A 17,155-nucleotide genomic window follows, 5' to 3' on the forward strand; every position below is an offset into this window, starting at 1 on the left:
GCAGGCAACTGTAACACAATGGTATTTGTGTATCTAAACATATCTAAACATACAGAAGGTACAGTAAAAAATGGTGTTATAATCATATGAAAACACCTTTGAATATATGGTCCACTGTTGACTGAAATGTTACTGTGCAGTGCATGCCTGTATTTCATTAGATGTAGGTTTTGGAAATATATTCTCCCTGTCTTGGCTTACCTTTTCATTTAGAGTAGGATCTTTCAAGAGCAAAAGATTTTAATTTTGTTGGAGAAAATTTATTCATTTTTCTTGTATGATTATAACTTTTATGTCTTGTCTTATTCCATTCAGGCTGCTGTAACAAATTACATAAACTGGATGGACTATAAAAAATAGAAATTTCATCTTTTTTTGACCTCGGAACTTTTTATTTTCCTCCTGCTCCCCAAAGGGTACCCTGCTTCTGCTGGATTAATGCCTCAGAACTTTGGTGTCCTTTGTCTCAGACAGCACTTTCCCATCCACTCTCCGGCGGTGGTGGTCTTTTGGATGGTTTGCATGGAGTTGCTGCTGTCCAGGGCATCACCAAGATTGAACTCCTTGCCATCTTCCAGCAGGCGGCGGTAGGTGGCGATCTCACCCTCCAGCTTGACCTTGATGTTCAGCAGGGCCTCGTACTCCTGGGCCTGGCACTGTCCCTCTGCCAGGGTCTGTGCCAGCTCTGACTCCAGGTGCAGCAGGATCCGGTTGAGCTGCTCCATCTGCAGGGCGTGGCGGGCCTCCACCTCCCTCAGGCTGTCCTCCAAGCTGGCCTTCAGACTTCTCATGGAGTCCAGGTCAACCTCCAAGGACTGGACTGTACATCTCAGCTCTGTGAGCGTCATCTCAGCAGCTCCAACCTCGGCGGACTGCGTGGTGACCACTTTGGTGATTTCCTCATTCTTCTGAGACCGGTATTTGTCCAGCTCCTCTTGGTTCTTCCGAGCCAGCTCGTCATATTGGGCCCAGATGTCTGCCATGATCTTGGCGAGGTACTGAGATTTAAGGGCATCTACCTCCACGGTCAACCCAGAGCTGGCAATCTGGGCTTGTAGGCCTTTTACTTCCTCTTTGTGGTTCTTCTTTATGAAGAGCAGCTCCTCCTTGAGAGCCTCAATCTCTGTCTCCAGCTGCAGCCGAGTGACATTGGTGTCAACAATGACCTTGCGGAGCCCATGGATGTCATGGGCCATGGCCAGCTCTGTCTCATACTTGACCCTAAAGTCATCAGCAGCAAGACAGACATTGTTGATCTGCAGAACGATGCAGGCATTGTCCACAGTGTTTGCAAAGATCTGAGCCCTCAGGTCATCGATGATCTTGAAGTAATGGCTCCAGTCTCTGACATGGGGTCCCTTCTTCTCCAGGTGCTCCCTGATTTTGCTCTCCAGCTTCTGATTCTTGGTCTCCAGGCTCCTCACTCTGTCCAGGTAGGAGGCCAGGCAGTCGTTCAGGCTTTGCATGGTCTCCTTCTCGTTCTGGATGTCTCCCATTCCTGCCAGACCCCCAGCCATCCCCGCAGCCAGGCCCCCGGACCCCATGCAACCCGGAAGCTGGTGAAGCAGGACACAGAGATCCAGGAACGAGAGTCCCTGCTGCCTGCATAGACGCTGGCCACGCTGCTGACCGGCCAGGCACCATAGCTGGGCGTCTGGACAGAGCCCAGGGACCGGTAGTTGGTGGAGAAGGTGGAGCGAGTGGTGAAGCTCATGGTGTCTGGGGAGGCAGGCGAGAGGACAGGACTCAGACTTTGCCGATGACCAAAAAATAGAAATTTATTTCTTAACGTTTCTGGAAGCTGGGAAGTTCAAGATCAAGATACTGGGAAATTTGGTGTCTGGTGAGGAAGAGCTTGCTCTCAGGTTCATAGATGGCCCCTTCTTGCTGTATCCTCACTTGGTGGAAGGGGCAAGATTGCTCTCTGGGGCTTCTTTTATAAGGACAATAATCTCATCCATGAGAGCTCTGTCCTCATGACCTAATCACCTCTAAAGACCCCATCTCTTAGTACCATCACCTTGGCAGTCAGGATTTCAACCTATGAATTTTGAAAGGATAATAGCATGTTTTATCTAAGAAAGCTCTGCCTAAATGAAGGTTACAAATATTTTCTCTTTTTTTCTAGAAGTTTTATACTTTTAGGTCAAGTTTGCCTTTCTGATCCATTTAGATTTAAATTACATTTGTGGTGTGAGGTAAGAATCAAGATTCATTATTTTGCATATGGATCCAATTATTCCAAGACCATTTATTAAAAAGAGTACCTTTTCCCAATCATATTGATACCTATGTCGAAAATCAATTAACTATATATGTGTGGACCTATTTCTTGGATTTCTATGCTGTTCCACTAATCTAATAGTCTGTCTTTACACCAATACCACTCTGTTTTGACTCGTTATCTTTATAATATCTTCTCAAACCAGACAGTGTTATGTCCTAAAACTTTATTCTTCTCTTTCAGAAATGTTTTCCCTTTTCATTTTCATATAAATTTTAAATCCAGTTTCTCAATTTTTACAAAACAGCTTGCTGAGATTTTGACTAGACTGCATTGGGCCTATGTATTCATTTGAGGAGAATTGACATCGTAACAGTAATGAGTTTTCTGACCTATTAACGTGGTATACTTCTCTATTTAGCTGTTCTTTAATTTCTTTAACCAAGCTCTCATAGTTTTCACTGTAATCATCTTTCACATATTTTCATAATTCTATCCCTATATATTTTGTGTTTATATTGTGAATAAAGTTATTTTAATTTCCCATTGCTTGTTGTTAGCATATAGAAAAATGGTTGATTTTGTATATTGACTTCATATCATGCTACCTTCCCATATTTATCTATTAATTCTAATATTTTTTGTAGCTGGATCTTTGGAAAAAATCAACAAAACTGATAAACCTTAGGATTTTCTATATAGATAATCATCTCATTTGTGAATAAAAACAGTTATAATCCCTTCTTTCCAATCTTTATGCCTTTTATTCTTTTTCTTGCCTTATTGCAGCAGTAAAGACCTCTAGTTAATTGCTAAGTAGAAGTGGTGAGAGTGAACTTCTTTGCCTTATTCTCAAAATTAGAGGAAAAATATTTATGATGTTAACTGTTGATTTCTCATAGATGTCCTTTACTGGGTTATGGAAATTATCCTCTACTACTAGTTTGCCAAGAGCTTTTTATCATGAATAGGTATTGAATTTTGTCAAAAGATTTTTTTGCTTCTACTGAGATGGTGAAATAGTTTTTTTCGCCTCAGTCTGCTATTAGGATAAATCATACTGATAGGTTTTCTAAAGTTAAAACAACCTTCCATTTCTTGGATAATTATACTTGGTAACAATATATTATCTTTTTTATACATAAAGAAATTTACTTACTACAATTTTATTAAGAATTTTTGCATCTATGATAAGGAATATTGGTCTATAGTTTTCCCGTAATGTCTTTGTCTGATTTTAATATCAAGCTCACCTCATAAAATGAGCTGAGAAGTGTAATCATTTCTTTTATTCTCTGGATGAGTTTATGTAGAACCTCTATTATTTCTTTCCTAAAAGTTTCCCTTAACATATCAGTGTTGTGGCTGATGTTTTCTTTATGAGAAGATTTTCAAATATGAACTTTTTAATAGAAGATATGGGGCTATTCAGGTTACCTATATTTCTTGAATGAGTTGTGGCAGTTTGTGTCTTGCATAGAATTTATACATGTCATCTAAATTAAAAATCTTATTGCTAAAATTTTTCAGAATATTCTCTTATCCTTTTGATGTGTGCTAAATTTGTAATAATATTCCTCTTTCATTTTTTTTTTACTGATAATTTGTGTCCTCTCTTTTTTTTTCCTGATTAGTCTGGATACAAGTTTATCAATTTACAGATTTTTTTCCAAATACTCAGCTTTTTTTATATATATTTTTCTATTGTGTTTATTTCTTATTTTACTCTACTCTTTATTATTCTCTTCCTTCTACTTGCTTTGAATTTAATTTGCTCCTTTCTAGCGAATGCTGAAGCTTAGATGAATTTTCGAGACTTTCTTTTTAAATAAAAGCATTTAATGTTATAAATTTTCCTCTTTGCACTGCTTTTGCTTTATCACACAAACTTTGATATTTTGTGTTTTCATTTTAATTTTGCTCAAAATATTTTATAACTTCCCTTGTATTTTTTATTTGACTCATGAGTATTTTAGAACTGAATTGTTTAATTTCCAAATATTTGGAGGTTGTCAAAATATCTTTTTGTTATTGATTTCTAGCTTAGTTTAGTTGAGATCAGTTAGCTCTGTATTATTTCAGTTATTTTCATGTTTTTTGACTTGTTTTATGGCCTTGCATATGATCTATGTCATTGATTGCTGTGAACAGTTCAAACAATGTATATTCTGCTGTTGCAGGGTCTGTATGTCAATTAGGTTAAGTTGGTTGATAGTAAGTCTTCTTTATACTTATTGGTTTTATGTCTACTTGTTCTATACCAATTTCTGAGAGGAGAGTATTGAAATCTCCAAAAGTAATATAATATTTGTCTGTTTCTCCTTTTAGTTCTATTAGTTTTTGCTTCTTATTTTATAAAGCTCTGTTATTAGGTGCAAACACAATTATTGTTATATCATCATGACAAATGTATCTCTTTATGATTATGAAAAGTCCCTTTTTATCCTTGGTAATATTGTTTTGAAATCTATTTTATCTGATAGCAACATAGCTACTTCAGCTTTGTTTAGTATTTGCATAGTTTATCTTTTTTAATCACTTGACTTTTAACCTAACCGTATCTTTCCAGTTAAAGCAAATTTCTTGCAGAGAGCCTACAGTTGGATTTTGTTTTATCTAGTCTGTCAATTTTTTTGCCCTTACGTCTTAGAACAATTGCTGTGGTCTGAATATTTGTGTCCTCTCAAAGTTCATATTGAAAGGAGCCGGGCACATTCCTCAGCCCCAGGCTCAAAACAAACAAGCCCAGTACAAACACATCCCATCCTCCCATCCCACCACATATCGCCATATATCTCTCAAACTTCCTGAGCCCAGTACAAACACCACCAGGAAAGTCTCCGATAAGGAGACAGCCGTTCAAAGTTTTACTGAAAGAGTGGGAACCAAAAGAATTCCTTTGTTCCCCTGTAACTTTCAGGCTATAAAAAGCAAACACTCGCATTGTTCAGGGCCCTCTTGTATGCTGTGGAATGGAGGGACCAGGTTCGAACTTGTAGTAAAGATCCTTGCCGCTTGGCTTTGACTCTGGACTCTGGTGGTCTTCTTTGGGGAACTAACGGTCTGGGCATAACATCTGGGGGCTCGCCCAGGATTCCCCAAGCCCACCAGACCCCTGGTCAACGGATCTGCTAGGATCGATCTACTGATAGGTGAGCTGGCTCATCTCCGTTTGTCTGTCTGTGTCTGTTCTGAATCTGAATCTGTGACTCGCGAGGTCTGAAACTGGAGCTGGCACAGTCCTGGCGGACGCGCTATAGGACGGCCAGCGGAGACCGGTGGGAGACGTCCCCTGGCTCTCATCTGATCTAAACTGCAATCTGAACTGCCCTGGTTTGGCGGGCAGCAGCTGTCTCTGATCTGGGCTGCCCCAGCCCGACCGCGGTCCAGGCAGCTAACTCTGACCCGGGCTTCCAGTGAGCGCTTGCGATCTGAACTGCCCCGGTTTGGCGGGCAGCAGCTGTCTCTGATCTGGGCTGCCCCAGCACGACCGCGGTCCAGGCAGCTAACTCTGACCCGGGCTTCCGGTGCGCGCTTGCGATCTGAACTGCCCCGGTTTGGCGGGCAGCAGCTGTCTCTGATCTGGGCTGCCCCAGCGCGACCGCGATCCAGGCAGCTAACTCTGACCCGGGCTTCCGGTGCGCGCTTGCGATCTGAACTGCCCCGGTTTGGCGGGCAGCAGCTGTCTCTGATCTGGGCTGCCCCAGCGCGACCGCGATCCAGGCAGCTAACTCTGACCCGGGCTTCCGGTGCGCGCTTGCGATCTGAACTGCCCCGGTTTGGCAGGCAGCAGCTGTCTCTGATCTGGGCTGCCCCAGTGCGACCGCGATCCAGGCAGCTAACTCTGACCAGGGCTGCCAAAGTGCGCCTGCGATTAGATGTCATTAATAAGTCAAATCAGATTTCCTTTACAGGGATTCAAACCCACATTCCTTTACAGGAAGAGACTACAGATTGTTACAGGATGGGTAATACCCGGAGCGCTCCTCTATCTCCCCTTACGAGTAATTTCGGGGAAGTTGGAACAAGGGGCCATGATCTTGGTATAGAGATCAGGAAAGGAGAGCTAATTACTCTGTGTCGCTCCGAGTGGCCTGCCTTTGATGTGGGGTGGCCGCCCGAAGGGACCTTCCGACTTGCTGTCATCACTAGGGTAAAGTCCAAGATTTTCCTACCTGGGCATGCGGGCCACTTAGATCAAATCCCATATATCCTCATATGGCAGGACCTTGTTGAGAACCCGCCTCCTTGGCTGTCCCCTTTCCAATTAGCCTCTGAACCCTGTAAGGCACTGGTTGCTCGACCACTAAAATCCAAGCAACCAACTGCCCCCCCATCCTGTTCTACCTGACAGCGGGGACCCACTGTTCACAGAACCCCATCCGTACCCCTCCGGGCCCCAGGCCCCAGCCCCCCTGGCTGAGCTGCGGGAGGGAGCAGGCGGACGGGAGGCGGCCGGCACACACAGGCCCGCTGAAAGGGAAAGTAACTTTGAAGGGCTGGCGGGGCAGACGCGAGGGCGCACTTCGCAGACTAGTCCCCCTCAGCCGCCTGACTCCACGGTGGCTTTACCCCTTCAGGAAATAGGACCCCCAGATGACACAGGAATCCCCAGGCTCCGGTACTGGCTATTCTCCACCAGTGATCTGTATAACTGGAAGACTCAGAGTGCTCGGTTTTCAGACAACCCCAAAGATTTACTGGCTTTACTGGATAGTGTCATGTTCACCCACCAGCCCACTTGGGATGATTGTCAGCAGCTCCTCCGAATCTTGTTCACCACGGAGGAGCGAGAGAGAATACAGATAGAAGCTAGAAAGCTGGTCCCGGGGGACGACGGTCAACCAACTGCCAACCCCGGCCTCATAAACGCAACCTTTCCTCTGACCAGGCCGGCGTGGGACTACAACACGGCAGAAGGTAGGGGATGGCTACACCTTTATCGCCAGACTCTAATGGCAGGTCTCCAGGCAGCTGCTTGCAAGCCCACTAATTTGGCTAAAGTATATTCTATTCTGCAGGGGAAGACAGAGAGCCCAGCTACCTACTTAGAAAGATTAATGGAAGCTTTTAGACAGTACACCCCCATAGATCCAGAGGCTCCAGGAAGTCAGGCAGCTGTTGTAATGTCTTTCGTAAATCAGGCAGCCCCAGATATTAAGAGAAAACTCCAGAAATTAGAAGACTTGGAGGGAAAGCGGATTCAGGACCTCCTTCAGATAGCCCAGCGGGTTTACAATAACAGAGATACTCCAGAGGAAAAGCAATTTAAGGCCACTGAAAAAATGACCAAGGTCCTGGCAGCAGTGGTGCAGAAAGAGCATCTACAGACAGAATACACCCAACCTAGGCGGCCCCCCCGGCATGATAATCTGAGCAAAGACCTGCAGGACCGCCCACTTCCTGACGCCGACCTCGTCTGGTTCACTGATGGGAGCAGCTTCATGCATCAAGGCCAGAGGTATGCTGGAGCGGCAGTAACTTCAGGGACTGAGGTAATCTGGGCGGAACCCCTGCCCCCGGGGACATTGGCCCAGAAGGCCGAACTGATAGCACTCACCCAAGCTCTTACCTTAGGGGCGGGGAAAAAGCTGACAGTATATACAGACAGCCGATATGCTTTTGCAATGGCGCATATACATGGGGCCATTTACAGGGAGCGAGGGTTACTGACGGCTAAAGAAAAAAAGATAAAAAAACAAGCAAGAGATCCTAGCCCTACTAACAGCCCTATGGAGGCCAGAAAAATTAGCCATTGTACATTGCCCAGGGCATCAGAAACTAACTACTCCAACTGCTCAAGGCAACTTTCTGGCAGACCAAACTGAAAGGAATGTGGCAAAGGCTCCCAGCCAACTCCTTGCACTCCAGCTCCCTGACCCGGGCCCCCGGGACTTGCCATATTTCCCTGAATATTCAGAACAAGATCTCCAGTGGATTGACAAACTTCCCCTAAAACAAATCCAGAATGGGTGGTGGACTGATACTAATGACCAAACCATCCTACCAGAAAAATTAGGACAACAGGTGTTAGAACACATCCACCGAACCACCCACCTGGGGGCCCGGCGGATGATAGACCTGATCAGACGCTCCAAGCTCAAAATCAGACATATAGCTGAGACGGCCAGCAGTATCGTGACAAGTTGCAAAGTCTGCCAGCTTAACAACGCATACCCCCAATCTCAAGCTGCAACAGGAACAAGGCTCAGGGGAACCAGGCCCGGTATCTACTGGGAAGTAGATTTTACTGAAATAAAGCCAGGAAAGTACGGGTACCGGTACTTACTTGTCTTTGTAGATACTTTTTCAGGGTGGACTGAAGCATTCCCAACCAAAAAAGAAACTGCTCAGGTCGTAGCAAAGAAAATTCTGGAAGATATCCTTCCCAGGTATGGCTTCCCCGTCCAGATAGGGTCAGATAATGGGCCCGCTTTCGTCGCTAAGGTAAGTCAGGATTTGGCTTCCATCCTTGGGGCAAATTGGAAACTACATTGTGCTTACAGGCCCCAGAGTTCAGGACAGGTAGAAAGGATAAATCGGACCTTAAAAGAGACCTTAACTAAATTGACTATAGAGACTGGCGCTAATTGGGTAGTCCTTCTCCCCTATGCTCTGTTCCGGGCCCGTAATACCCCTTACAAACTGGGCCTTACCCCTTATGAAATCATGTATGGCAGACCTCCACCCCTGGTTCCTAGCTTAAAAGATGATCTGCTTAAGTCTGAAACAGAAAATGTCTCTGAATTCTTATTTTCCCTACAAGCCTTACAGAAAATTCACCAAGAAATCTGGCCCAAGCTAAAAGAGCTATATAAGACCAGTCCCCCACTGACACCCCATCCGTACCAGCCGGGAGACTGGGTCCTGGTTAAGCGACACTGACAAGAGACCCTAGAGCCCAGGTGGAAAGGACCACTCCAAGTACTCCTGACCACACCCACCGCCCTGAAGGTAGAAGGCATTGCGTCGTGGATCCACTACACCCACGTCAAGCCAGTCCGACCTTCTGGGGCCAATCACGGCGGCGGCTGAAGCACCGGACACGTGGACTGTGGACAGAGCTAAGAACAACCCCTTAAAACTCACCCTGCGCCGGCAGCATAGCTCACTGCAAACATGCAGTTAGGTAGTCTAACTCTAACATTAGTCGCCCTAGTGGCCGCTGGGGAAAACATAAAGCCAGCTCCTAATCCCTTTGTCTGGAGATTCTGGCTTTATGAAAACCAAACCCACCCTGGGCAACCTCATAAGCCCGGGAAATTAGTGGCCAGTGCAGATTGCCCCTCCTCAGGGTGCAATAGCCCAATTTTACTAAATTTTACCGATTTCCCAGTAGCCAAACCAGTGGCACCAATAATATGCTTCGAGTATGATCAGACTGAATACAATTGTAAGCACTATTGGTGGCACCAAAGTGCCAGCTGCCCTTATAACTATTGTAACATCCATAAATACCAATGGTGGGGTGAAAAAGAACAGATAGATCCCAGATGGCCCTTCCATCGCAGATGAGATAGAGACCTTTCATATACATAGATAGTTAGAGACCCCTGGAACTCCCGCTGGACCACGCCTCAACACGGGGCTGTATACTACTCCTCTGCCTCCACATGGCCTAGCAGTCACCTCTATCTGTGGCGGGGTCTAGTGCAGGTACGGCCCCTGGTCCATGGAAATATCCAGCGACAAGAAAACCGCCTGACACAAGATTTACGTCCTTTTTCCTGGTTAAAATTATTGCAAGAAGGATTAGAACTTGCTAACCTTACAGGACTTCACAGCCTGTCTGGCTGCTTTCTGTGTGCCACTCTAGGGCGTCCACCGCTAACCGCTGTCCCCCTGCCATGGGGATCCTCCACCTCTGCCCAAGCTAACAACCGCTGAAACCTCTCATATGCCCCTATCCCTAACGTGCCACTATACCTAAACCCCAGTCAAGAAAAGTTTCCCTACTGTTTCTCAGGAACTAATTCCAGCCTCTGCAGCATCACTGCAACACCCCCTAATATCACCTTAAGGGCTCTGTCAGGCATATTCTTCTGGCGTAATGGAACACTATCTAAAAACCTATCAAGCCCCTCTGTTACCAACCTACTGTGTCTTCCTGTCACCTTAGTTCCCCGGTTAACTCTACTTACTGCCGGCGAGTTCCTAGGGTATACCGGTAACTGGACTAGTGCTGTTATTCACCCAGACCCTAGACCGAGACCTGCACGAGCCATATTTCTCCCCCTCATTGCAGGAATCTCCCTCACCGCATCCTTCATGGCGGCCGGACTGGCTGGGGGAGCCCTAGGTCACACCCTCATAGAAAGTAACAAGCTGTACCAACAATTTGCCGTTGCTATGGAGGAGTCAGCTGAGTCCCTTGCCTCCCTCCAGCGGCAGCTCACGTCCCTAGCACAGGTAACCTTGCAGAACCGGAGGGCCTTAGACCTACTCACTACTAAAAAAGGGGGTACATGTATGTTTCTAAAGGAAGACTGTTGTTTCTACATAAATGAATCAGGGCTTGTGGAAGACCGGGTCCAACAGTTACGCAAGTTAAGCACAGAAGTAAGAACACGGCAGTCTGCTTCAGCTGCAGACCAGTGGTGGAACTCATCTATGTTTTCTCTGTTAGCCCCCTTCCTTGGACCCCTGCTGAGTCTACTATTTCTGCTTACCGTAGGACCTTGTGTTGTTAACAGAATTTTGCAGTTCGTTAGAGAAAGGTTTGACACTGTACAACTCATGGTCCTCAGAGCCCAATACCAACCTGTAAACGCTGAAACAGAATCAGACTTATAAGACCCAAGATTGGCTCTAAAAATACCTGAAAAGAAAGGGGGGGAATGAAAGGAGCCGGGCACATTCCTCAGCCCCAGGCTCAAAACAAACAAGCCCAGTACAAACACATCCCATCCTCCCATCCCACCACATATCGCCATATATCTCTCAAACTTCCTGAGCCCAGTACAAACACCACCAGGAAAGTCTCCGATAAGGAGACAGCCGTTCAAAGTTTTACTGAAAGAGCAGGAACCAAAAGAATTCCTTTGTTCCCCTGTAACTTTCAGGCTATAAAAAGCAAACACTCGCATTGTTCAGGGCCCTCTTGTATGCTGTGGAATGGAGGGACCAGGTTCGAACTTGTAGTAAAGATCCTTGCTGCTTGGCTTTGACTCTGGACTCTGGTGGTCTTCTTTGGGGGAACTAATGGTCTGGGCATAACAATATGTTAAAATCCTAACCGCCAAGATGATGATGTAAGAGGTGGGACCTTTAGGAGGTGATCAGGTCATGAAGGTAGAACCCTTATGAATGAGATGATGCCCTTATAAAGCTGCCTTGTCCCTTCTACCATGTGAGAATGCAGCAAGAAGGGGCCCTCTGTGAATCAGAGTGTGAGCCCTCACCAGAAACCAAATCTCTTAGTACTTTGGTCTTGCACTTTCCAGCCTCTAGAACTGTGAGAAATACATTTCATTTATTTATAAGCTACCCAGTTTATGGCATTTTGTTATAGCAGCCCAAATGGAGGAAGACACCAATTTACATCTAATGTCATTACTGAAATGAGTATAGCTTACCTGTACTATGACGTTGTTTTCTATTTGTCCCAAATGTTCTTTGTTCCTCTTTATTTTTTATGTTGCTTTTTCTAATTTATTTTTTATTTATTTTATTTATTTTATTTATTTTTTATTTTTTATTGATCATTCTTGGGTGTTTCTCGCAGAGGGGGATTTGGCAGGGTCACAGGACAATAGTGGAGGGAAGGTCAGCAGATAAACAAGTGAACAAAGTTCTCTGGTTTTCCTAGGCAGAGGACGCTGCGGCCTTCCGCAGTGTTTGTGTCCCTGGGTACTTGAGATTAGGGAGTGGCGATGACTCTTAACGAGCATGCTGCCTTCAAGCATCTGTTTAACAAAGCACATCTTGCACCGCCCTTAATCCATTTAACCCTGAGTGGACACAGCACATGTTTCAGAGAGCACAGGGTTGGGGGTAAGGTCATAGATCAACAGGATCCCAAGGCCGAAGAATTTTTCTTAGTACAGAACAAAATGAAAAGTCTCCCATGTCTACCTCTTTCTACACAGACACAGCAACCATCCGATTTCTCAATCTTTTCCCCACCTTTCCCCCCTTTCTATTCCACAAAACCGCCATTGTCATCATGGCCCATTCTCAATGAGCTGTTGGGTACACCTCCCAGACTGGGTGGTGGCCGGGCAGAGGGGCTCCTCACTTCCCAGTAAGGGCGGCCGGGCAGAGGCGCCCCTCACCTCCCGGATGGGGCGGCTGGCCAGGCGGGGGGCTGACCCCCCCACCTCTCTCCCGGACGGGGCGGCTGGCCGGACGGGGGGCTGACACCCCCACCTCCCTCCCCGATGGGGCGGCTGGCCAGGTGGGGGGCTGACCCCCTCACCTCCCTCCCGGACGGGGCGGCTGGCCGGGCGGGGGGCTGACCCCCCACCTCCCTCCCGGACGGGGCGGCTGGCCGGGCAGAGGGGCTCCTCACTTCCCAGTAGGGGCGGCCGGGCAGAGGCGCCCCTCACCTCCCGGACGGGGCGGCTGGCCGAGCGGGGGGCTGATCCCCCCACCTCCCTCCCGGACGAGGTGGCTGCCGGGCGGAGACGCTCCTCACTTCCCAGACGGGGTGGCTGCTGGGCGGAGGGGCTCCTCACTTCTCAGATGGGGCGGCTGCTGGTCGGAGGGGCTCCTCACTTCTCAGACAGGGCGGTTGACAGGCGGAGGGTCTCCTCACTTCTCAGACGGGGCGGCCGGGCAGAGATGCTCCTCACATCCCGGACGGGGCGGCAGGGCAGAGGTGCTCCCCACATCTCAGACGATGGGCGGCCGGGCAGAGACGCTCCTCACTTCCAGGATGTGATGGCGGCCGGGAAGAGGCGCTCCTCACTTTCTAGATGGGATGGCGGCCGGGCAGAGATGCTCCTCACTTTCCAGACTGGGCAGCCAGGCAGAGGGGCTCCTCACATCCCAGACGACGGGCGGCCAGGCGGAGACGCTCCTCACTTCCCAGACGGGGTGGCGGCTGGGCAGAGGCTGCAATCTCGGCACTTTGGGAGGCCACGGCAGGCGGCTGGGAGGTGGTTGTAGTGAGCCGAGATCACGCCACTGCACTCCAGCCTGGGCGCCATTGAGCACTGAGTTAACGAGACTCCGTCTGCAATCCCGGCACCTCGGGAGGCCGAGGCTGGCAGATCACTCGCGGTTAGGAGCTGGAGACCAGCCCGGCCAACACAGCGAAACCCCGTCTCCACCAAAAAAATACGAAAACCAGTCAGGCGTGGCGGCGCGCGCCTGCAATCGCAGGCACTTGGCAGGCTGAGGCAGGAGAATCAGGCAGGGAGGTTGCAGTGAGCCGAGATGGCAGCAGTACCGTCCAGCTTTGGCTCAGCATCAGAGGGAGACCGTGGAAAGAGAGGGAGAGGGAGACCGTGGGTAGAGGGAGAGGGAGAGGGAGAGGGAGAGCTATGTTGCTTTCTTTTGGATTAATTGAATGTATTTTATGGCACCATTTTTTTTTTGGAAATGGAGTCTCACTCTGCTGCCCAGGCTGGAGTACAGTGGCACGATCTCGGCTCACTGCAACCTCCACCTCCCAGGTTCAAGCAATTCTCCTGCCTCAGCCTCCCAAGTAGCTGGGACTACAGGTGCATGCCACCAGGCCCAGCTAATTTTTTATGTTTTTAGTAGAAACAGGGTTTCACCATGTTGCCCAGGCTGGTCTCGAATTCCTGAGCTCAGATAATCCGCCCACCTCGGCCTCCCAAAGTGCTAGTATACAGGCGTGAGCCACTGCGCCCGGCCTATGGCTCCATTTTATCTTCACTATTGGCTGATTAGATATCTGTCTTTTTAATTTTTTTTGTAGTTGCTCTAGTATTTACAATATAAAATTTTAACTTATCACCATCTATTTTCAAACCCTACTAAAAACACTTCACATAAAATATAAGATCCTTACAACATTTATTTCCATTTACCACCTCCATTTTCTGTGCTATTCTTGCCATACTTTTTGCTTCTATATTTGTTATAAACCCCACGATACATATTTTTTTGCTTTAAACACTCAATTATCTTTTAAAGAGATTAGAAGTAGAGAAACTATGTTTTATATTTACCTTCATATTTTACAAAACTGCTCTTTTGGTTAACAACATAATTTTCTGGAAGGGAGACTAAATTCTGCCAGTGCATTTTCTGCACTATCTTGGAAAGATCTGAATGTCTTCATTTCTAAGCTATTCTTACAAACTAGCAGTGTTGACATAGTTTGGATGTGTGTCCATGCCCAAATCTTATGTTGAAATATAATCCCCAGTATTAGAGGTGGGGCCTGGTAAGAGGTGATTGGGTTATGGGGGTGGATTTCTCATGAGTGGTTTAGTACCGTCCTCATGATACTGAGTGTGGCAACTTGCTCACTCTCTCTCTCTCTCTCTTTTTTTTTTTTTTTTTTGAGATGAAGTCTCACTGTGTTGCCCAGCCTGGAGTGCAGTGGCATGATCTCGGCTCACTGCAACCTCTTCATCCCTGACTCAAGTGATCCTCCTTCTTCAGCCTCCCAAGTAGCTGGGATTACAGGCACCTGCCACCATGCCTGGCTAATTTTTGTGTTCTTCATAGAGACGGGGTTTCACCATGTTGGCCAGGCTGGTCTCGAACTCCTGAACTCAGGTGATCCACCCACCTTGGCCTCCCAAAGTGCTGGGATTACAGGTGTGAGCCACCACGCCTGGCCACCTTGCTCAGTCTTCGTTGCTCCTGCTCTGGCCATGTGATGTGCCTGCTCCCCCTTTGCCTTCTACCATGATTGTTGGTTTCCTGAAGCCCCCACCAAGAAGCTTAGCAGATGCTAGCATCATGTTTCCTGTACAATCTGCAGAATGGTGAGCCAATTAAACCACTTTTATTTATACATTTCCCAGTCTTGGCTATTTCCTTATAGCAATGCAAGAACAGGCTAATACAAATGCCCCACTCATTTTGTATGGCGCTGCACCTGTGGGGTACTTCAGATCTCAACCAACCATTTGCAAAAGTGATTTGAGGAAATTTCCAGTGTCTAGAATCCAGGTTTGTTGAGGTGGTCAATCAATCAAACAGTTAATTAACAATTATACATTTGTTCATCTTCTTTTTGTTCTTTCATTCATCAAACGCAGATTAATCATTAACTGTGTACCTATTACCAGCTCAGTGCTGGGAATGCAAAGGATCTCTAGATTTAATAGGTTTTAACTGGAAGTAGGGAGATAGTGAAATAACTATTAAAATGCATTAATCAGTTTTTTTTTTTTTTCTGAGATGGAGTCTCGCTCTGTTGCCCAGGCTGGACTGCAGTGGCGTGATCTCGGCTCACTGCAAGCTCCGCCTCCTGGGTTCATGCCATTCTCCTACCTCAGCCTCCCAAGTAGCTGGGACTACAGACGCCCACCACCGCGCCCGGCTAATTTTTTGTATTTTTACAAAAATTTAAAGGTAGAGAGGGGGTTTTACCCTGTTAGCCAGTATGGTCTTGATCTCCTGACCTCGTGATCCACCCGCCTCAGCCTCCCAAAGTGCTGGGATTCCAGGAATGAGCCACCACACCAGGCCCATTAATCAGTGTTTTCTTCCTCAGTGCCTACTGTTATTTCTGTCATAATTCTTTGTGGCCTAGCTTTTGTAACTTCGTATAATATAGTGTTAATTTATTATGATGAACATAATAATGCTGCTACCAGTGAGATGGTATTATTCCCTCGACCTTGACCCCCTTCATGGGCAGGAACTGGAATGGCTCATTTCACTTAGCCTGCTGCTTGCCACTCCTCACAAGAGGGAGGGTGCAAGTGAGTGCAGGACCCAGAGCGAAAATATGAATGCTGGAACTCACCAGTCACTCCTCTCTGGTGAGAGCACGCTGTGTGTGGGCTCTGGAGCAATGTCCCAGCCCCTGCCCTCATGGGTTCTTGTCTGGTGTCCAGAAAGAATCAGGTCACATGAACGGATTGAAGGGTAGTATATGTGGAGGATTTTACTGGGCAATGGATGTGGCTCTCAGTGGAACGGGGAATAGGAAAGGGGATGGTGGGGGAAGAAGGTGATCTTTCCCTGAAGTCGCACCATCTGAAGTTGGCCGCAGCTATCTGTAGTCTCTTCTTGTATCCCCAACACTTAGCCATTTATATTGCTCTGTCAGCTGGTCTTTTTATGGGCACAGGATATGGGAATGGCAGGCAACATTTGGGCGAAAAATGGGGTCAGCTATTGTCACTTAGGGCCACAGTTCCATGCTTTAGAGTGGGGTTTAGCTGGGAGCCCAATCATTCTGTATCACCAGTGCCATTACATACATTTTACTCCTTTTCCTCTTTTATTCCTTATAACATCCCCATGAAGTATTATTATCCTGATTCTGCAGAGAAGGACAGACGCTCAGGGAGTGATCGGCCCAAAGTCACAGCTACTAAATGAATAATATGACACTGGATTTAATCCACTCCAGGCTGATTCTGGAGCCTCTGCGCTGTCAGAAATAAGCAGAAAAGATTGGTCCAAGGTTTCTGCTGCTTCTGCTTTGAATCCTATATAAGAGGGGTCTGGGCATACTGCAGGTGGTCAATAAAGACTGTTAAAAGAACAAACAGGAAAGGAAGCAATAGAGTGAAAAGGCAACCTACAGAATGGGAGAAAATATTTGTAAATCATATATCCGATAAAGGGTTAATATCCAGAATATATAAATAACTCCTACAACTCAACAACAAAAACACAAATAACCAGATTTAAAAATGGGTAACGGAGTTGAATAGTCATTTCTCCAAAGAAGATACATAAGTGGCCAACAAGCCCATGAAAAGATGTTCAGCATCACTAAATCATTAGAGAAATGCAAACCAAAACTTCAAGATATCACTTCACACTCAC

General features: G+C 46.8%; 1 pseudogene; it reads right to left on the bottom strand.

Annotated features, from left to right (window-relative positions):
• Positions 1-435: 435 nt before the first annotated feature.
• Positions 436-1,714, bottom strand: LOC101135496 (keratin, type I cytoskeletal 18-like; annotated as a pseudogene).
• Positions 1,715-17,155: the final 15,441 nt, after the last annotated feature.

This window comes from Gorilla gorilla, chromosome 10 (genome assembly GCF_029281585.2).
Source record: "Gorilla gorilla gorilla isolate KB3781 chromosome 10, NHGRI_mGorGor1-v2.1_pri, whole genome shotgun sequence".
Taxonomy (NCBI): domain Eukaryota; kingdom Metazoa; phylum Chordata; class Mammalia; order Primates; family Hominidae; genus Gorilla; species Gorilla gorilla.